Genomic DNA, 23,175 nt, shown 5'->3' on the forward strand with positions numbered 1-23,175 from the left:
AAATTCGCATGGAGCCTTGTAGAGATAGCGGAGGGACTGTATTAAATGTTATGATAACTAAATAGATATATTTTGATTTAAAATGTTTTAGAAAAATAGTCCGGCTCTTTCATAGCCGTACAAGTGGTGGACAGGAATAGCGTTCTTACCTCAGTTACAGTTCACATAAAAAGAGAGAAAACATAAAAAAGAGATATTGTTACTCAGATACATTGATGTGCCAAAACATTATCACTACCTGCTTAATAGTGTGTTGGTCAACCTTCGCAAGCAATACAGCAGCGTTCCATGTGGCATGGATTCTAAAACTCTTTGCTAGGTTTCCGGAGATATGTGGCACCCTATGTCTACGTACAAGTCACGTCATCATCGGAACGCAGAGATGCTTTGAAGGGGCTGATGTGGTGCCTATATGTCTTCCATCAGGTTCGGATCAGACGTATTAAGTGGCCTAAATATCAACGAGAGTTCACTTTAAGGCTCCTGAAAACAACATACCACTATTTTGGCCGTTTATCATGCACGATTATCTTGTTGGAAGACGCCATCTTCGTCGGCGAAGATATTAAACATGAAGGGACGCAGCCGGTCCACAAAATTGTTTATGTAGTCAGCAGCTGACATGATGCCTCCGATTACACCACAGGTCCCATGGAAGCCCAGGTGAATGTCCCCCACGGTGTAATACAGCCTACAGCGGCCTGCATGCGTGGCGTGATCATTTTTAGGACATTGTCTGCCTGGATGATGGCGTATGTGTACACGATCATCGCTCTGGTGCAAAAGAAAAACGTTTCCATTCGAGCAGGTGACACGCTGCCACTGATCTCCGATTCAGTCTCGATGATCCTGTGTCCACTGTAATAGTAACTGATGGTGTCGTAGGGGCAACGTGGGAACATTTAGGGGCGTCTGCTGCGACACTCCACGCTCAATAACGTGCAGTGAACTGAGTCCCCTGGAACGCTTGTGTATGTACCAGCATTGTGCTCTGTCGTCAGATTTGCCACAGACTGCCGCCTGTCCTGCATTATAGAGCCGGAAAGCCTTCAACCTGCCAAGATCTGTGGTGAGGCGTGGACATCAGAAACCTTGTCGCGTCCTCATGGTTTTCACGGTCCTTCAATCACTTTATGTTAATTCTCACGACAGTAGCTGGAGAACTGCCGACCAGATTCACCATGTTTCCAAAAAATAATTTTGACTGTACGTTCAGAGCTAGTACTTATCGACTGTAACATCGAAAATAAAGTCATTCCTTTTCATAAATTTTCACTTGAAATATAACACATTGTGTGTACAATTATATGAAAGTTTTCAGAAAAGCAGCTGATATAATACTGACCTGTCCAAAATTCGAAAAATAATAGTGATACCGACAACTACTATTGAGGAAAAGTAATGCTAGAGGAGGATGTCCCGTTACAGTGTTTCTGTGCATTTACCGGAAACCCTAAGACAGACTGATATCTACGTGCTATCGGCTATCACCACCCTTCGCAGGAATCTTCTGTTCTGAGGACCTTCGCGCATCGAGCAAAAGCCGTGTCTGATACTGAAAGCCTTCCGAAGGAACTGAACCACTTGCGAAAAGTATTCAAAGAAAACGGCTACAACAACCGCCAGATTTCCACAAGCCATTTCAGTGAAGAGCAAGCAGACGGTCCCCTATGATGATACGAAGAAGCTTGCGGTTTTGCCGTTCTTTGGCTCTATAACAGGAAAGATTAGTCGGTTCCTAAAGAAGCATAAAATCTACTCGATCTTAAGGGACCCAGCTAAATTTCGACAACTCATGAGGCCTGTGAAACGTGATGTATGCCTCAGAACGCCGGAAATATATAAAATAACATGTTGTTGCGGACAGTTTTATGTCGGACAGGCTGTACGTTCTATTGAACAACGCCGTGTCGAACACGAGAGATGTATTTGCTTGCGGTATCCTAACGGAAAATGCTTTGTGAAACGGCCACCGTATGGCATTTACCGAGACATCTGTAGCTACATGGACTGGTAGGTTCTGGGATACCGTCATAAAAGATGCGATCTAGATAAAAATTTCCAACAACGTCCTCAATGAAGACAGCAAACTGTAGCTAAATATTTCCATCGAAAGGTTGAAGCTGACACGATAGACGCGCAACGTATGGTGGCGTTGGAGCGAGCACCAGTGACGTCACCGAAGGTAGCGCGGCTATGTAAGAAGGGCAACAGCAGTCATTCGACAGTCAGTGCCCGAAAGGCCGAGGAGCATTCGGTCGAAAGCTTGTGGATTTTAAACCAATTGATGTGGCAGGAAACTAGAGAGGAGTTTATCAGTATCTGCCCATTCTCAAGGACGCTTACGTCAATGTATTTCCCCATTTGCGGCCAGTATCGTCACTAGAATGATTCCCCATTTGTCCCTACTCCACTTTTTTAATTTAGTTACGGCGTCAAGCACTCGCAATGCTACCAGGCAGTGATGAATGATGACCGGGGCAGTGGTTGTGATGACTCTTACAACTTCCCTTAAATTTAGGCACCCTGGTATGTCGAAACACGCACTGGGTGCCATTTGTACTATAAATGGACACATTTTTATTATTCACACAGCAAAAACTCAGTACTGCGTTTATGAGGTGACACATGTTTGCATAAACTCTCTACAGAAACCTAATTTTCGTACAAATTACGTGGGCTATCGTTGTCGAAAAGTTTGTTCAGAGCCATTTATAATATAATATCTATCCAACCAAAACTGAAATACAGTTTTGGAAGTACTACCTATATAGGCAGTGAACGTACTGAAACTGATAATGTGACGAGTTTTCACATATGGCAAAATGTAAGGTAACCGGTATTCCAGGTTTCTTCTGTCTCTCGAATTACTGGCAGACAAAACTGACAGTTGCCCACCATACTGGAAGTTTTCTTATGCAGACTGTGCCAAAATTGTATGGTCCCTGACAGCAAGGCTCCCTAACATTTGCTGCATGTATTGTGCAGACAAACTAAGATAAACGACCTCTGGTGCTTCGTTTTTTTTTTTCAGCGTGTGTAAGAATCTCATTGTGTGTCGTATCTATCATTAAAAACTGAATATGTATATGGGGTACTTTCATGTTTTCTACTCACAACCCACGTTCTTCTATGTGACGACGGCAGAATGTTAACTTATCACCTCTAATTTCTCAGCTAGAGGGTTTAGTAGATAAGAAGCCTATTATATCTATAAAATCCAAGCGGGGACAACGAAACTGGACATTCAACAGAGGCAAGCAGCTGTTGAAAATGGTTGAAGGCAACGTCCTAACGGTCTGAACGTTTCTTGTGGGTAGCGTCGGATATTACAATTAATAAAATATTCCGGGCTATTTTGCCATGGTCTAAGGGATTTCACTTCAAAACCCGACTTTTCGTCCCCATCTGCGGAGGACATTTTGAAGGGGGATCGTAGCTTTGTTGAATGTCCGATTCACACCATGGCTCGCTACTGAGTCATTAGCAGGACAGGGTGTGAATTGGGACATTCAACAAATCTACGATCCCTCCGCAGATGGGAACGAAACGTCGGATTTTGAAGTGAAATCCCTTAGACATGGCTTAACAGCCCAGAGTATTTTATTATTGTGACGATTCCTCCCGTGAAAGTTTACATTTTACAAGTGTCGGACATTACCATACAAACTGCACTCCGTTTCAGTGAGAAGATATTCCATATCTTCAGGCTGAATTATTCACAGCTGTTGCAGATAGCAGCCTCTCTACAGTACCTGAATCATATCCCGCGCTCAGTGAAAGTTTAATACTATTGTTTTGTCCCATCAGTCTATAGTTTTATCTTCTTGTAAAATCACACAATTATCTGTAATTAGTTGAACTTTTCCTGTTAGTAGTATTTCCATTTTGTTACCGAAATAACCACCGTAAAAAGTTGCAGTGATGAGCTAATTGGCATGCAGGTTCCTTAGGAAAACACAGGCCTCTGAGAGGGGCTGTAATAACAAGGCAGAGGACGATTATGTAAAGAGAAACGAGCTTTGACCCGACGCTGAGAGGGGAAGAAGAGAGGGAGGACGGGTTAGGAGACCGGAGCAGTCCTCGGACCTAACGTATTCACCTAGCCGTCTTGGCTTCGATTACCAATCTGTGCGTTCTCCCCGGATTACTTCCTCTGCAAGAAGTGATGTCTTATCATCGTCAGCGCTAGTTATCACACTTTTCTGACGTGAGATAAAGTACCTCTATCAATTCAGTTGTTACCTACACGTGTTTCCAGTCTTCTTTAATGATAGAGCCTCAGACAGCCGTGGACATCTTGATCTCTCCTTATTTCATGATGTGTTCGATGTCTAGACAGTGATCATTAATGGCAGATCTCGCTGACTGATTTACTCTAGTGTATCCTCTATGTCCATCGTATCTGTGGTTAACAGTGAGACATGTGTTTTTAATACATGATTTCCGGCACTGACGAAGGAGCTACTTGTCTGCGCATTTCTAGTCTTTTTGACGTTTCAGCTTTAGCGAACACTATTTTGCCGTCCTCTTCTTGAAGTTTAGTGCTCATGCGTGTGCTCGCTGCCTGCATACCAACAAGTTTCAGTCGAGAGAAAGTGAGCTGGCCGGAGTGGCCGAGCGGTTCTAGGCGCTGTAGTCTGGAACCACGCAACCGCTACGGTCGCAGGTTCGAATCCTGCCTCAGGCATGGATGTGTGTGATGTCCTTAGGTTAGTTAGGTTTAACTAGTTCTAAGTTCTAGGGGACTTATGACCTCAGAAGTTAAGTCCCATAGTGCTCAGAGCCATTGGAGAGAAGGTGACCCATTCACGAGTAGGATTCATAGTCAACCGTATCTTGCTTTTTCGTTATGCTGTTCTCCCACTCATCAGTTTTTCAGCTGTTTTCATTAAATTCCTTTTTTTTTAAAAAATAGGTTGCTGTTGTCCACCTGTAGTCAATAACATGAGTCATGGTATCTTACCGACATGTCTGCAGGGCAAGTCTCACGGACTGCCTTCCGCTACAGTTTGTACGGAAAGTTACTTTAAACTTTAAAAGACCGTCCCACTTCACTCACTCTAATGAGAACCACCATCGCTTCGAACAAATCCAATGCGCCCAGGCGCTGCCTTGTTGCAGAATAGTGATCTAATGATATGATATTTATGACGCGATATTTATAATTGCTGTTACATTCACGTGCAACTTTTCATAGCGTCATATTCCGCGCTCCGATCCGTAGAACGTCAATTTTGATTTTCCTGATGACAGCACGACGCTAGAGCTGCGCGGCTGTAAGTAAATAATTCAGCATGTCGAGCTTGTTAAACATCGAAACTTATGAGGATATCTGCAGCAGTAGCAGTCGAAGCATTAGATACAGGAACGTACGTTGGACCATTTTCTAATGTACAAGTCACAAAAATCACCGTGGATATATATACCTCCCGCATAAGGCTGTATTGTCCGATGGATATCCTAATTAATTCTGAAATGATGAGGATATGTGGGAGCGTAAACGACTGAGCCCACACTCAGCAGAAAAATTTCACAATTTATTTCAACACAGACAATTTACATCAGGCACACTCTGGTAGTCTGAGGACATTTAACCATCAATTTAAGTGAACATCAGATAATCATTGGATTGTCTGAAAGTGCTAAAAATTAAACCAAATACATAAACCTCAAAACTGTTAAGAGGAGAACATAACATCAAAAACTTATTTGCAGGGGCCGATGACCAAATCAGACAATATAACGTCAAAACTATTTTTAAAAAATCCCATGAGCAAATCAGATAATATAACATCAGTAAATCAATTAAAAGAGAGATGGAGAACATCAAGCTAATTTAATGGTGCCAATAATCAAATCAAACACTATAGTTTCCATGGATTCAAACTTCATAACTGACCTACTTCCAATTATAGAATCAAATTACAAGCCAGACTCTATCTGTGACACCAAAGGACGGCAATGACCTAGGACGAGCGTCAAGGCCTAGCTCTGAAAAACTTCGTTCAGAAACTGGAGCCAGCCGGTGTGGCCGAGCGGTTCTAGGCGCTTCAGTCTGGAACCGCGCGACGGCTACGGTCGCACATTCGAATCCTGCCTCGGGCATGGATGTGTGTGATGTCCTTAGGTTAGTTAGGTTTAAGTACTAAGTTCTAGGGGACCGATGACCTCAGACGTTAAGTCCCACAGAGCTCAGAGCCATTTGAACCATTTGATTTTCAGAAGCTGGTATGAGTGTATTTACATTCATAACAGGTCCAGCAGGCCATCACACCAGATTTAAACAGGTATAGAGTTCTAAAACAGAGAAAACAGCACTGTTACCACACATAACGCAACGTCTTAAAACTATTACATATAATTTGAGATTAGGTTCCGGTTTTGCACCTTTCTCACAATTGAACGGCATAAACGAATTCAGTAAATGAGTGTTGCAATATTCGATTAACTGCACGGCCCCTCCGGCCAAATAGCACACATTTAACCAAATGACTGCCAGCTCAGGCTTCAGCACAAAGCAGTTTACGGCAAGACGACGCCGAATTGGCGTCCTAATACCTGCTCGTGGCTCCTATTGTTTCCCGGCCCGTGCATTTGTTTGCGGCAGATTGATGAAGGTTGATTTCGGGGGAAGGTTTGCGGCAGACAACCAATGTATCCCAGACATGGTTAGAGTTTACCAGGAAAACCATAGCTCTGCCCGAAACAGGACTACATATTTCATTCTCAGATATGATACCAATTCCTTTCCAAGAAGGATCCAGGAAAAGTATTCTGTTACCTGCTTCGTGTATTACCAACACTCTGCCAGCATGAGAGCATCTTTGAAGCAGAGAAAAATATATCAGTGCCTGAGACGGTATTGATCTACAGTCTTGTCCTAGGAAGGACTATGCCGGAAGTATGCAGTTAACTACAACTCTATACGGGAACTCACAGTTTTGTCTGAAACATACCAACTTATCTTGCTAGCGATCTACTTCATAAGGTTTTGGACCAGTCAGAAGAATTCGACAGGCTGTGCTTGCCAAAGACGACGGGAACACCTACGCATCAGCAGTTTCCTGCTTGTAGGACAAAGACAATGTGTGTGGTGCAGCATTCATCTGCTGGCTTGTTCCAACTTGTTGGTCGCTGTTCCTGCATTCCCATTGGCTAATACCGAATCAGTGAACCTACATAAAGCTCCACCTCTGCTTTTATCGTCATTCTGCTATAGTCTGTGGCTCCATCACGTTGTATGAGTACTTATCAGCGTTCCTAGTCTTCGTTTGTCTGCTGCTCGTTTGCAAGATGAAACGTTCAGCCCACAATAGCAGCAGCGCCAGTGACAAACGTGCTAGACAAGCAGAAAGTGCATATTAAATTTGAAAACCTAACTTGTTTTCCTCAAATCCTTTCACAAAGAATTTCATAATATTGAACACATGTCTTCCTTTTCTTATTGTTTCAGCATATACCCATGAAACAGTGGATCAGCTGGAAGACGAGACGTAGCAGTGGCAGCAAGAGCAGCATCAGCATCATAATTAAATATTTTCTTCTTCGTAGTGCTGTGTGCATAAGCAATATATTGGTGAGACATCTTCTTTTCGTTAAAAAAAATCTTTCTGAAATTTCATCTTAGCTCTCAGTTATTTCGCGGTCAACGAGTCTGCGGCATATTCTTTGTTCTTGTAGATGATTTCGAGGAATCGGGAGCAGGGTGGGACAGAGGTTGTAATGCCATTCACATCACAGCTATCGTGAAAGTATACACTAAAATTTTTTTTGTTCTTGTTGTATACATAACATATCGTTGTTACTTGCTGGCCTATGAGTCCGAAACAAATTCTTTTAAAAGGTGTATTTGACAGTACATACGGTTGTCAAGCCACAATCACTAAAACAATGAAATTTTTAAAAGGTTACATAACTAAGTTCGACGTACTGAGTTTGTCATTTTCAAATGTAATTAAAAATGGGGAAAATTGCATTATTAATTGCCACTGCACTTCTTTCAAATATTACGAAAAGTACACTGCAACCATTAAACTAAAGCAAAGGCAGCAGAAAAGTGTCAGAAAACGTCATGACAGTTTTTGGTCGATCAGTCATTTCACATCTTAATGCAGTGTATACGAAAACTGGTGAAAGATAGTATATAATCGCGCTTCACATCCTGCATTGATGCAACGATCATTTTGCAAACAAAGGCTCACACGTCAGAAAATTAAAAAATACGCGCATATCATGGGCAAAGATGCCACGAGATACGTAGTTATCATTCCCTCACCATAATCTTATAACGTGCAACAATCCCAGAACTGGAACACAGCACCCTATTGTACTGTGTTTTGTTAATGAAATCTTACAAATATGATGCACTCCTACCTAGGGTTAACACTAGAGTAATCTGCAAGCATGACGTCGCTTCAGTTGCCTGGCTGTACATCAAATCACTAGAGGGCACACGTTCAGCATACAAAAACAGGAGACAGAAAAGGATCTATGTAGGATTTACAGTAATAAGCGCTAGAAGATGCCGGTGTCAGATTTCTACGAACATGTCTCTTGCTAAAACGCAAACACTAAGCAGATGGTGCAGTTCATTATTTACTACGTTTAAAGACGGTTGACAGAGTGCATGATCGTAGAAGACGAATTGTAAGCGCTTACACCAAAAGTTTCCACACAGTACTGCATTATGGCAACCTAAATATTGTTATAAATACAGTATGAAGTGATAATCCTATGTTCACAATTATGATTCCACCCTTCATTCATTATTAAGTAGGTATTCACAGAAAAAGCACTCGTAATACAAATTAATTACATCTGTAATGTACTGTGTTAATACAAAAGCACCACTATTACACGTAAAAGAACGGGAATGGTTGGGGGAGGGGGGAGTAAACAAGTGATTCATACTCGATGTTCTGCCATTCACTACACTGCGAAAACTGTATAGAAAGGACATGACAGTGTCACGGAGACATTTCCTCACTGTGCAGCACTATGGCAACCTAAATATTGTTGTAAATACAGTATGAAGTGATAATCCAATGATACCGATTACAGTGCTGTCTATTACTCACTATTACATAGTTAAGCACAGAATAAGCAGTCAATACAAATTTATTACATCTGTAATGCAATGTGGCAATATAAAAGTACAATCATTATAGGAAGTGGAAAAGGAAGGTTTGGGGGCGGGGGAGAGGATTTAAAAAGTCATTCGTACTTGATTTTTTTTGTGTTTGACCTAAGGTGCAACAAATGTGCAGCCAGTACAGAACAGTGTCACAGTGACACTATTTTACACAGCATAAAACTGGGCCAACAACTTGTATAGTTTATAATAATGAAAAACATGTAAGGACAAAAATTGATGTGGTAGGAAGCTCAAGGCCTATGATACTGCGTATGTAATTTTGCACGTAGTATATAACCATGTCTAAACGACAGCATATAACTACAACATTGGCAAATGAGGTACATAACCTATATTTTATGAATAATAACAAATGAAGACAAAAACGCAGTAGGTAGCGTTAGCTCTATGCTACTGCATATGTGCAATGTAGGTAGCTAGAGGTCTAATTGACTGCATATCACAACATGTAATACACTATCGAAAATTATAGGCTATTTGACAACATGCATTTTCTTGTTTCCACAAATAACTGCAAAGGCAAGTAAATATATGCAATGCCAGTAACACTGAACTCAAAATAAAACCCCAGTGACAGTACATACAGAATACACAATAAAATATTTATTCATAATAATGAATTATATCAAAATGACACGGCATAACAACACTTATACAGAAGGCAAACCACTAGTATCTTTTACAGTGTCAGGGATGTGACATATCACAATCACACTTGTAAGTAAGGCAGGAAACCAGTATATCTTATAAGGTACGACATACAACCTGCAACAGTGAGTATAGAATATGTAATAAGCTATTGCTTCATAATTCCAAAGTAAAATCATAGCACACAGATACTTGTAAACAAGACAAACAAACAGTAAATCCTAAGAAGTAGGACAGACTCCAAAGAATAATTCGTATTGTAGGCAGCTCAAAGTCTATGTTTGTGCATAAGTGCAGTGTGTAACATAGTATATGACTGTGCCAAAGTGACACCATGTAACCTTAACATTTACAAACATGAATAACAACAGGTGAAGAATGTAATATGATCTCCAAAATTATAGGTAACATGGCAAGAAGCATCTTGTTATTTACACAACAACTACAAGCGAAAGAACAACAAATACAGTAGCACTGATAGCACAATCAGATACAATACTTTAATACCAGCAGGTGCTAGACATGTCATAAGATTTTGATTCATAATACAGAACCTTGCAAAATGACATCATATAACATCAACATAAATGTACTAGGTCATGGCAACAACACCAAAGGGGTAAGTAGCTCGAGGCCTATGATACTGCGTATGTGTGTTATCAGTAATCTTATTAGTAACTTGACGTCTATGTTTTGCATATAAATCAGAATAAGTGGCTGAACAACAATCGTATAATACAGTATACTCTCCTAAAATCATAAGTACTGTGTCAGAAAGTATCTTCCTGTTCGAGCAAATAACTATGTGAGTAGCCAGATGTAGGCCTTGCAGTGATGGTAAACTGAAGTCAACACTTCAGTAACAGTGTGTACTACGCATATGATGAGACGTACACTATATTAACACAGTAGCACGATGCATAAGTCCTGACATACAAAAATACAATATTTACGAAATGCAGAGTAATATACAAGTGATAAGAATAATAAGAAATAAGAGAAGTTCAGTTCAGACGACATAACCTTCATAAATTAACCGTAATCAGAGAAGTTCAATTACAGATTTTCCATATTAGACTAAAACAATGGTTGATACATAAGACTATATGGCTTTGTGAAAGATAATAAAAAATTATTATATTTAAAATCAGCTTCTTCTTTTAAGATTTTTCCAGGCTCTTTTTTTATGCAAACAGTACATATTAATATTTTCTAATAGGTCCAATCTACGTCCCTTTGTTTCTCTGTATAATGTATCCATACTTTGCCTGATGTCATCTACCATGTGTTTAGTATCTTTTAAATTCAATCGTGTTATTTTTCCACATATATGCTCACGTTGACCCTGGCATTAGCTAACCTGCAATTGTCAAATTTGGTGGAATTATTTGCTATATTCACTCTTCCGTTTGCCTGAAAGGCAAATATGATGAACCTGGGCGTCTCCAGTTGAGCATAAGTTTTAATAGCCCACGTTTGTCTGCTTGCAGTTGGTAGCACTGGGTTCTCGAAGACCTGCCATGATGGGAAAGATAATGGTAGAAATAGAATTCAGAGCTTTTAAAAGATTCAAATTCTACTCATTCAATACAGTTATGTGTGGCATTTTTCATATTATTTTGTTGATGATCTCTGTCTTCTCTTGATCTCCTTGAATGTATGAGTTGTTATCCATTGCTCTCTGTACGAGAATAAGTTCCTGCTTAGCATTCAGAACAATTCGCTGCATGTCTTAAAAGTATCCCGTAAGCGGTTTTAAAAGTATACATGCAGTAAATTTCTTGTACCTCTTCACTGTTCTACCCACTGGCTCATCTATGAACAATCCAGCATTTTCTAAATCGTTCAATCCGTTGAAGAAGTGGAAAGATACGTTTCCAGAGTTGATGCAGTGCCTACATTGGTCAATCTGAATGCCGTCCTAACAGATTCATGCATGTTTGCGATTAGTGTTCGTTCTCCTTTGGCTGTAGTCCTACAATGATTTCCTCGCCACAAAAGTCGATGAGTTGGTCCTCCTGGCCTACAATACATAGCTCCAGATAGTCCAATGTCAGAACTGCTACCGCTGAGAGAGGAGTTTGTTGCTGTGTTACACTCGACACGGATTGTACTGACAGGAAGTATATCCACAGACTGGTCGGATCCCTAAAATTTAGTAGGGTCTTCCTTCAAAACCTGTCCTTTTGTAAAACCCAGTTGCACGTAGCACAATCTCTTTTTCAGACCGTTTTAAAACTTCGTTTGAATCGTCAGTATCGCGTGCACCATGATCTATGTCCACAATTTCTTTCCCACCAGTAATTTCCAGATGAAAGTCGTTGTTAACCTCTGCGGTATTCAGAACGCTGCTGTATGTCTCCAGTCCAGTCAGTGAAATACTCCATTCCCCACTGCTTAAACCAATCGATGTGAAGTCATTCAATTGTAATACTGATGATAGTTCTTTCAAAGTCATAATATACGACATTGCATCTGGACCTCAACTTATGAATGGATGTTTAATGCATCGCATTATTTATGCTTCTTCGTAAATGGTATAGGGAACATCATGCACAGATGCCCACGTGCTTAAGTACATACGTGTGGGTGAAAATTGCACAACACATGTCTTCGCACGAAGACGTCACGTTTTAACACTTACTGGTGGCTGTAGGTCTTCAAATGAGTCGAAGTAGTAGACGTTACTTATATTTTGCTTGAACATGCAACCCAGTGCCCTCGTTATCCCAGGCAACATCTGAATTCACAATTCCACATTCTTCAGATTTCCACATAGTCTGTGGTAATGAATCCGCCATAAATGCACCACGGAATCTTGGAATTCTGAATTTTTTCCTAACAATCTTGAGTGGATCTGTATTTGTAAGAGGTCTATCCGGTAGCATAGCTAATTGACCTCTTTTTTTTTTGCGAAAAGACCTATTCCTTTCTTCTACAGTTTCAGGTATAGTCCTTTCCCAATGGCTCCTGCTTCCGTCATGCGGTTATGTCTTCTTGCTTCCTCTAGCTGCTTTTGTGAGTTCTGTGCGTTCTTGACTGTTCTGGTAACAGCCACAGCACAAGCAGCCAGTGAACCTATAATTGAGAGATATGTGAGGGCAAGAATGAGGAAGGGAATAATTACGCCTAATGTGTGTCTCGACTGAACCCGGGGTACTTCAGGGCATATTTAGCTGCATACAGCACGCTCAGGATACAGCTTTCTTAAACACTGTCGCCCTGGCTTCTACTTTTTCATTGTTGTCTTTTCTTCTTCTTCAGCCCGCAACGTGTGGCCTTCATGACTTGCTTGAAATTCACACCTAAGCTTAACACAATTTTACCAAGCACGGTTTTATCAGCTACAAATGCTCCAATGCCTTGCCATATACCAATATCCTATCACGCACGTAATGTCTTGGCTTTATCAGCTAAAATTCGACCAGGAGGGTGACATCCTAAGAAATCTTTACGTTTTGCGTACTCAATGTCGTGATCCTAACATGCCTCATCAACCAGGTTAATCTCCTTATCACCACGAACTAAACGTTTTTGAAGCTTCGTACCATGTCCGCAATAATTCTACCCCAAAATCTGCAATTCGAGGGAAGGTTGCCGAGAATACCGCCACCTCTTGTAGTTTGTTTCCTACCGTGCATGTTATTCTACTATGTTGGGTGCGCTCTGTACATCAAATTATTTAGCTTCAATGCAGCTGTTTTGTGTTGCAGGAAAACGAAGCCATTTAATAAGTGCTCTATTCCTTTGACGTCTTATGACACGCTCTATGAGAAACATAAGTAGTTATGGGCTCTTCTGCATTTCCTGAAATTTCGGTGCTACTACAGTGCTTTAAGAAGTAAATTCTGGGATTTGTTCTCTGCACTTTGGAAACTGTGAATATCTCACTCGACAAGTTTGGGAGGCATGACTTCTCAAATGTTGTCTTGTATTTTGTGATACATATCAGATCAGATAAGATGAACATCAACAAAAGCAAAACGAGGATAATGGAATGTAGTCGAATTAAGGAATTAAGTCGGGTGATGCTGAAGGAATTAGATTAGGAAATGAGACACTTAAAGTAGTAAAGGAATTTTGCTATTTGGGGAGAAAAATAGCTGATGATGGTTGAAGTAGAGAGGATATAAAATGTAGACTGGCAATGGCAAGGAAAGCGTTTCTGAAGAAGAGAAATTTGTTAACATCGAGTATAGATTTAAGTGTCAGGAAGTAATTTCTGAAAGTATTTGTATGGAGTGTGGCCATGTATGGAAGTGAAACATGGACGATAAATAGTTTGGACAAGAAGAGAATAGAAGCTTTTGAAATGTGGTGCTACAGGAGAATGCTGAAGATTAGATGGGTAGATCACATAACTAATGGGGAAGTATTCAATAGAATTGGGGAGGAGTTTGTGGCACAACTTGACTAGAAGAAGGGATCGGTTGGTAGGACATGTGTTGAGGCATCAAGGGATCACCAATTTAGTATTGGAGGGCAGTGTGGAGGGTAAAATTCGTAGAGGGAGACCAAGAGATGAATACACTAAGCAAATTCAGAAGGAGGTAGGTTGCAGTAGGTACAGGGAGATGAAGAAGCTTGCACAGGATAGAGTAGCATGGAGCGCTGCATCAAACCAGTCTCAGGACTGAAGACCACAACAACACAACAACAGCAACATCAGATCAGCCACATTAAAGTTCTGTTTACATAGGTCCAGCATTTTAATACGACAGCGAACCGTGTCCACGAGTCCATTATTATGAACATCTATTGGTCTCATTTTTATTTTGATATGTATGGTTCGATTATACTGTACAATTATTTCTGGGAGGATATCTGTCCATTTGTATGAACCACGAAGATTAAAACGCATCCATATTTGACCTTTTATTTTTCTGTTCAGACATTCCACGATACTAGGTTTCAGGTCGGTGAATGCTGAGTAGTGATGTATTCTATACCACTGCATCACGGTCATGAATTACCTATTGTAAAGCTCTCCACCGCTATTGGTTTGGAACTTGTCCAGGTATTGATTCGTCCGTTACTGCAACAAATGCTCAAACGCCTCCACGACATATCTCCCCGATTTTGTTTTAACGGATAAAGTCCAGACAAATCTGGAGTATGTATCAATAACCAAATATTTGAATCCAACATCGCATGTGAATATTCCCACATATCTACAAGATCAGCCTGCCATAAGTCATCAAAACTATTAATCATAACGTTGTTACGAGGGTATGTTTTGCACGCTGATTAGTGTTGGTCTCGAACTACTTATACATACTCATTCGATTGTAAGTCTCTAAGCACGGAGATTATTGAAACAACCTCATTCGAATGAGCAGTATTATCAGCAGCAGCTGATGCCACGAGCAGTCGCAATCGATGTAGTAGCTCATTAGGATCGTCATGGTATGTTATACAATATGTGGGGGTCGATTACTGACTCTTTTATGCTGGATATTAATAATATCACCAATGCAATACCGATCATATAATATTGGTTTTATAAAAAAAAAATGACTCTAAGCACTATGGGACTTAACTGCTGTGGTCATAAGTCCCCTAGAACGTAGAACTACTTAAACCTAACTAACCTAAGGACATCACTCACATCTATGCCCGAGGCAGGATTCGAACCTGCGACCGTAGCGGTCGCGCGGTTCCAGACTGTAGCGCCTAGAACCGCTCGGCCACCCAGGCCGGCTTGGTTTTATATTGGTTCTGTATTTTGCACTGCACCGGTTTCCTGCTTTCCTATGTACGCCGGTCTTTTGCAGTATTTCACCATACATCTCCAGATCTTTGGGTGAATAATTTACAGTTTTTGTGGGATTTAGTAAAATTATGTTCATTATACCCGTTCTCTGAAATTTCCTATCATCTACCTGTGTTGTTGTTTCTTTTAAACTTATAGCTGCATGCCCAACATGAACGGTTTGCCAACTCTGATCCCAATTGCTTTGTCTGCTTATTACCGTTGGGACAGCTAATGACACCGGCAACGACATCGTCGTTGTGCAGTTTCGTTGAGAGTTCATCGAGAGATACAGTAACTCGTTTGAAGGATTCTCTCAGTTGATCTAGATGTTCCAACTTTAGTAGTAGTAACTTCTCTTGAACAGCTTTCTCTGCCGCTCAGTCAACATGACACTAAGAGGACTCCTTCGCAGCGTGAACCCTGTATTTCGTTCAATTGTCAACCTTTAGAGTGAAATCTCCCATTCCTCTTCTTTTTCTGACCTTCTGTACCATCAAAGGATGTCACTTACAACAAAGTCCTGATATTTCATCCACCCTACCCTGATACCGACTACATCAGGTACGGGCAAACAATGGGTTTTTTTAAAAATATATATGTCATCAACTAAGCAACAGGGTTATCAATCTGTCATTCAGTTTAACAATGACTGAAGACTCTGACTGCGGTAATGACCTGATCCACACAGCTTGCTGCTGCTGCAGTATTGGTGACATTGCATTGAAACTAGTAAGAACATTAACATTACTATTATTATCATCATTATTATTATGAGCGGTATAAAAAAATAACACAGAGGTTGACATAGTATAAATATTGTTTTAATTCAATAGTCACGTACAGGATGCATAGCGTCAACCAAATCAATTGGTTCTTTCTTCATCTTCAAACCTGTACAGAATTTGGCAAATAAAGCGTTCTTGTATGCATGGAATTCAGCTCGTATTTCTGTCAAATTGATGAGTATTCTTTTAAGTTCTTCTTTCAGCATCGTGTTGACGCAGTCATGTGAATTGTCTACATGCGCATTATAGATTTTGAGGTAGTTCACAATGTGTTTATGCACGTTTTGAACATAAGGCAACCATCTGCTAAGTCTTTACAACACAAGGGATAGCACTATCCATAGGATGAACAATTTTATAATGATGGAGTGCTGTAAATAAATGGACAAAACACTCAATCTCAGCATGGGTAAAGTACTGTCTTAAAGTGATGTGATAGACTGTGACAGTCCAGCACAGTAAACGTCCAGAGGTGGATGAGGCGGAGAATACTTGGAGGTCATCTGTTAATTGATGTAGGGTTTTCCATGGCACATTTCATCCGATGCCAACTCTGTAAACCGCACTTTAACACTTCTCACTGCTTTTTTAATCTCTAACACAACACACCAGTCACCATCCACTGAAGCTTCTATACCATTATTTAAGTGCTTTGCCCCAGTAGCTGTTAAATTATAACTTGAAGTGAATTTGATTAGAGCACTGTTAGGAGTCAGCACCTTCTCATCCACCACATCAACACTCTGTCCTTGCAGCAACAATGGAATGATCTGTGATGGTACATATGTTGGACATCAGTACTGATCTACACATGCTGCTTGAACCCCTGGTGCGTTTCTTCTGTGAGTTGGCGCTGGCTGGGTATCTTCATTGACAAGTGGAATGCATGAATGCATGATAGAGCTCTTTGCTGGTCAGATGTGCTACAGGATCCCATGGTGCTGCTGCCACTGCTGGCCCCGACAGGCCAGAGGTCACTTCATTTCCTAATCAGCTGCCAGTGGCTGCTGCTGGTCCAGGCATGCCAGAGATCACTGGAGGTCTAAACGTGCTGGATGTTACTGGCAATGGAGAAATGCTGGAGGTCACTGAACAAAGAAGAAGAAACAATAAAAACCTCCAAACAAAGACATGAAAATGAACCACATGTACCTACTTCTATGCTGCTTCTGCGAGATCGAGGCGAATAATAATCTTGGCTACTTCATCAATAAACACTTCCGGGCTAAGTTGCCGTGGTCGATCTGTAAAACTTCTTCTCCCTGACGTTTCGTTCTCAACTACGGAGAACATCTTCCGAGGTGAGTCGTCGACTCATCTCGGAAGATGTTCTCTGTAGTTGAGAACGAAACGTCAGGGAGAAGAAGTTTTACAGATCGACCACGGCAACTTAGCCCGGAAGTGTTTACTGATGAAGACGCCGGCCGTGAAAGCCTACATGGGATGAATCTTGGCTACTGTTGATACTTCGTGGATATTCCACTGACTGACTGTGACTGAGTCCACATCCGTCTTATATCCCCCAGAGCCACAATCACACGAGTGCAAGTAATGTTCCCATGTTCCTACTACCTCCCGCCAATTTCAGGTGTCAAGGGGGCAATGCCACATTCTTATTGCTTCCCAAGGGAAGTGGCGGGGGGAGATCGGGGATGAAACTCATTTAATGCACCCTTTGTGGCAGTTTCATGAACTAGCTCAGTCACCCATGGCATGTAGATGTTTGCACTTGGTGCCCAGCAGTGCCTGGCCAGTTCTCAGATATGCATATGAGCCTAATATATCGCACTTAAGTATTACATAATGGAAAGTGGTAGACACCTGCCTCTCACAAACTGATTAAATAAGAATATGCAGCAATATATTATGGACATTGGTTTGATTTTGCATCATAGATCCTTCCACACCAACAATTCAGGGCAGACTGAATCCTTATCCCGCCAGTTCAGAAGTGGGTGAGGGGAAGAGAAATGGTGGACGGTAGGGAGGGCTGGGGAATTTCCTAGGAGGGGGAAAAGTGGCTCAGAACTGAAATGGGTGGGGGTGACCAAATTGTCCCTTTTTCCAGGGGCGTGGAAAATAAGAGGGGGTGGGGGAGGTGTGATGGATTTCTCAGAAGAACTGATTATCCACAGGTGGTTATAAATCAAGTTACCTAAACAACAGGTATCTCCAGGTTGTTATAAATCAACTAGCATAGCTACAGGTTAAGGTCAGAAATCAGTCAGCTGCCACATTTTACTTAATTAGCAAATCAATTTGATATCAAAAGTGCACCAGAACTGGCTTTATCCCACAACTATCTGTTTGGAATCTTAAATAAATAACACATAAATCTGACATCTTGTACTGCATTGGTTGATACCTGATTACTCAACAACCAATACGAAAACAGACACTTGAATCATGGGGCAGCCAAGCTCCCATTAGGTTTTGCAAGACTGACTCCCACAAGTAGTACGTTCACTCTCCTTTGGCACAACTAAGCATGGTTAAGATGTAAAACAGCAACAGGGGTTCTCCAGCAGACAGGAGCTCACCATTAACTTCCGTTGTTTCGTGATAGTGACTGCCATAACCGTCTTACAGTAAGAACACGCAGGTGACATAGCTTCATGGCAGAATTAGGGCCTGGATTCACCAAGTGGAACGCTTCAAACCAGCACTGGAAATGCAAGAACAGACGACCTTGTATGTGGCTATCCATTACGTAATCATCTGCTAACAGGAAAACCCGCCACATTTTCAAGTCGTCAGTGTCCTGGACTATATTAACGTCTTCGCTGCTATCACGAAACTTACTGAGCCGTGTACTCCTCAGATCCTCAATCCATATCGCGGTTGCACACAAACTTACAACTGGGACATGCGGAACTCGCGTCCTCTCGCGGCGTGCCAAAGAAATACCATAGACCCCCCCCCCCCCCCCAGCTCAAGCAACCCCACTAGCTTACCAAATTATCAACACGAATGTAACAGTTTCAACTAAGAATGGTACATTGTTTCCAAATAACTCTTGCTCAATTTGATTTGTTGGGTTGGGGTCATCGGTCTCATCGGATTAAGGAAGGAAGTCGGCCGTGTCCTTTCAAAGGAACCATCCCGACATTTGCCTGGAGCGATTTAGGGAAATCACGGAAAACCTAAATCAGGATGGCCGGACGCGGGATTGAACCGTCGTCCTCCCGAATGCGAGTCCAGTGTGCTAGCCACTGCGCCACCTCGCTCGATCAATTTGATTTCTCTTGCCAAAGTAGATAATCAGTAACGTAGTCCGATCTGAGTACAACGTATAAATTCAAGAACATGCTCTTTAGGAAATGATGGCAATTAATAGAACACTGGTTTTAATTCTCAAGTGTTTCTTATATTCGGGTATCATTCCAAATTCTCTGTATTGGTTTAAAGAAAAAGTAGTTCTAGACTTCAGGCTAAAAATAAATATCACTAACCCCAACTTTTATAAACTTTCTTGCGGCTATATAGCGGCATAACTGAGGTAATTGGCACCTAAGGAAAAATCACATATTATGACCCCTTCCTAGTACACCAACTCTCCCTCAATTCTCACATCCTCCTTTGTAATTTTCTGCATTTGAGTGCACCAAAAAATCGAAATAACTATTTGAGTGTTTTTCATTGGCTCTTTCGTATTGTAGTGAAGAGTAATTTAATGTCTGTAACTCTTTCGACAGATCTTTCAACAAGAAATTACCGTGTTTCCAATCACAAACTTGGAACCAAACAAATAATCCAAGTTGTTAAATCAATGTAACGAGCCGTTGCTTAAATAATGAGGACTAATTACATAAAAGGTGTATGTTTCAATACTTATTTTTTATGTGATAAATGCCGAACATGAAACACCCAGGTTGAACGTCACATTGTTTGGGTTTAACTGCCGATCTGTACATAGGCGTAACAAACACCAAAAGAAAAGCACAACACACGAACGCCCCTCTTGTAGTGGCCTTTTTCCGCAGCAGCTGTGTAATCTGTATCAACTGAAACGCCTTTTGAATGCTGCGGATGAAGGTCTTTAATCACCCACACCAGTTTTGCCTTTATTAACAAGGAAACATCAGTCGTTGTCCTGGAGCGTTGCATTACATACGTTGGTTTACGAATAATGATTTCAGATCTAAAACAATTTACATAGCAATTTTTACATGAAATGCAACGTTCATTGTAGTTAAAAGTGTGTCTGACGTTCACTTCGAAATTTTGATGTTTCACTAATTTCTTTGCTTATACTGTAGTGACACTTTAGATTCGCTCTGATTGGTGTTAGTTTAACAGTTACTTCATGCGTTTTTCTTGGTGTCTGGTGTGTCATTTGATTGTGTAAGTGGTGCCAGTATTCTATACTTGTTGTTCCCTTTTTCTGTCTCTGGGTGCACTTGCACATGTCTGAATTTTGTGTATGTACACATATGCATGTATTTGACAGGCTTTTTTAGAACTGTTTGGAATGTTGTAACTGAATGTTAGTATTAGATCAGCGCAAACCTATATGATAGCAGAAGTCTTTTTACTACTATAGTTAGTACTATAGTTACTTATTAATTAAAGACATTCATGACAGGATGGCACTATAACAGAAATGTGGCACCGCAATAAGAAATAACCCACAATATTTAATACAATGATGTTACAACATGCTACTTACCTTTTTTAACGGTCTGATGTGTGGCGTTTGATGCTCTAAAGGTAATACATAGCCATCTAGACAACTTTTCTGGATATTGTCAGTTTATAATATATATGTTTATGATATATGATATTAACTGTCTGATGTGTGGCGTTTGATGCTCTAAAGGTAATACATAGACATCTAGACAACTTTTCTGGATATTGTCAGTTTATGATATTGTCACTATAACACCCTTCATTTCACTATTACTATATAAATAGTGACTGCTAAGTCGTAATATAGTCTTGGAGAAACTATACTGAGCTGGCTGCCGGCACTGAACTGAACTGTCTAACCATTAGTTTGGAGCTGTGAGAGCGTCCATAGAGGGTCTTGTTTCGTTCCTTTCGGTAGAAGAACTTGGATGTTCGGCAGTACACGACGAAAGCAGTGGTGTCCATGGTTGACTGCGCTCTCTTTGGTGGCTGTCCACACAATCAGCAGACGTATACGATGCGCTGATGGATGTGTGTGGAAGCAGAAAGAGGTCTGAGTTTGTCAGTGCCATGTGCAGGTACCGTTCGGAACTGAGAGGTGCTGGGCGAATGTTAGCGCCCGTGTGGCGCTACCCCTTCGTTGTATCTGTTTTGCACCTCTTGACTGGTACACAAAAAAGGAACGTAGGTTAGTGGGGGTGGATTTATGATCGCTCATTGAGACGTTTGTCTACTTTGTTATCAATTAGTGCAGACAATCAGCTGTTTGTCAATTTCGCCAGGACACTTAAGAATAGTTTCTGTTCCACCCTTTTTTTGTATACGTGATAGTTTTCTTTTAAAATTAGCTGGTGGGTTTCATTATTAATTCCAATTATATTCATATCTCTCTCTCCTGCAGTTGGTTTCTGATTCAATTTTCTTAAATACTCTGTCTATGGTATGTTTCTTGGCGTTCAATATATCATTTAGAAGTTAAATCAGTGTAAATTCTTATAGTTTCCGTACCCAGTAACAGATGGTAACACTTATGTCTAAGCTTTTACGTTTCAGGATTAGCTCAGTTTTTAGACTGATTTTTCGCTCATGTCTTCAGTTCGTATGTACCTATTTTATATATGTCTGAGTCTTATTGGTTTCGGGATGTACTTCCGGTCTCAATTATCAGTTGGAAATTGATGTATACACTTTTTTTTAAAAAAAATGTGATCTATTGTATGTACGTTTTTTTGTGTACAACTTGAATCTTCAATCTCATTCTTGCGTGTGTGTTTGTATTGTTTTGTCAACATATGTGCTTGTCGAGTGTATGGAATCATATTGTGTTGTTGTCTGTGGATGTGTTCTTTGTTTACTGACTTAACTTGCTTTTTTAATTTTGTCGTTTAACGTTAAGATTACATTACTACTGCATGGATTGTTTCTCATTATTTATATTATGATAGTGTTTAGCTCTTTTTGGTATATTTTTGTAATGAGCAGTACTCTATTGAGTCTACAGAACATGTACCAGATGTGTTGACGGATTTGAAGTTTGACGCTGCTTGTTATGAACTTATTGTACATCTGAAAACTGTGGTGTATTTGTGTATTTATTTTTAATCGTTACGGGCAAAAAGTTCATGTCATTACCATTTTCCTTTTTTCATTGTGAAGCTGATCTCTTTATCCCTTTACATATTGTGTTTATGTCTCCGTGTAACTGATAAATATCTTTTGATGGTTGACATCTGTGAACTAATAGAATGTAACATTCCAGATGACCACAGGCGATAACTTGTTAATTAAGTTGATATACATCTGGGTGATTAATTATATTCATTTGCAGTATGCAAAAATAATTTTAAGTTATGCACAGAACGTTTACAATTCCATTTCATTGGCTCACTTGCAACACCAAAAGCGGCTCCGTGTACCCTGCCGAAATCGAAAATATGCGAGTGACTTTTGGCAAAGCTGCATAGCTCTGTCCAATCCGAATCTCCTGACGATTTCTTTTTACACATCTTTCAGTGCTATCCAATTTTATTCCTTCTTCTTCTTCATCTTCTTCCCCTTCGTCGTCGTCGTCCTTTTCCTCCTCATCCTCGTCCTCCTTAGTTCTTGCTTTTACCCTTTTGTCCTGCCATTCCTCATCTTTCGTTTATTACAAAACCGCGTCCCCATCAAACAAGCATCCAAACTATTCACCCTAGCTGTGA

The sequence above is a fragment of the Schistocerca piceifrons genome, chromosome 2, assembly GCF_021461385.2.
Source record: "Schistocerca piceifrons isolate TAMUIC-IGC-003096 chromosome 2, iqSchPice1.1, whole genome shotgun sequence".
NCBI classification, from domain to species: Eukaryota; Metazoa; Arthropoda; class Insecta; order Orthoptera; family Acrididae; genus Schistocerca; species Schistocerca piceifrons.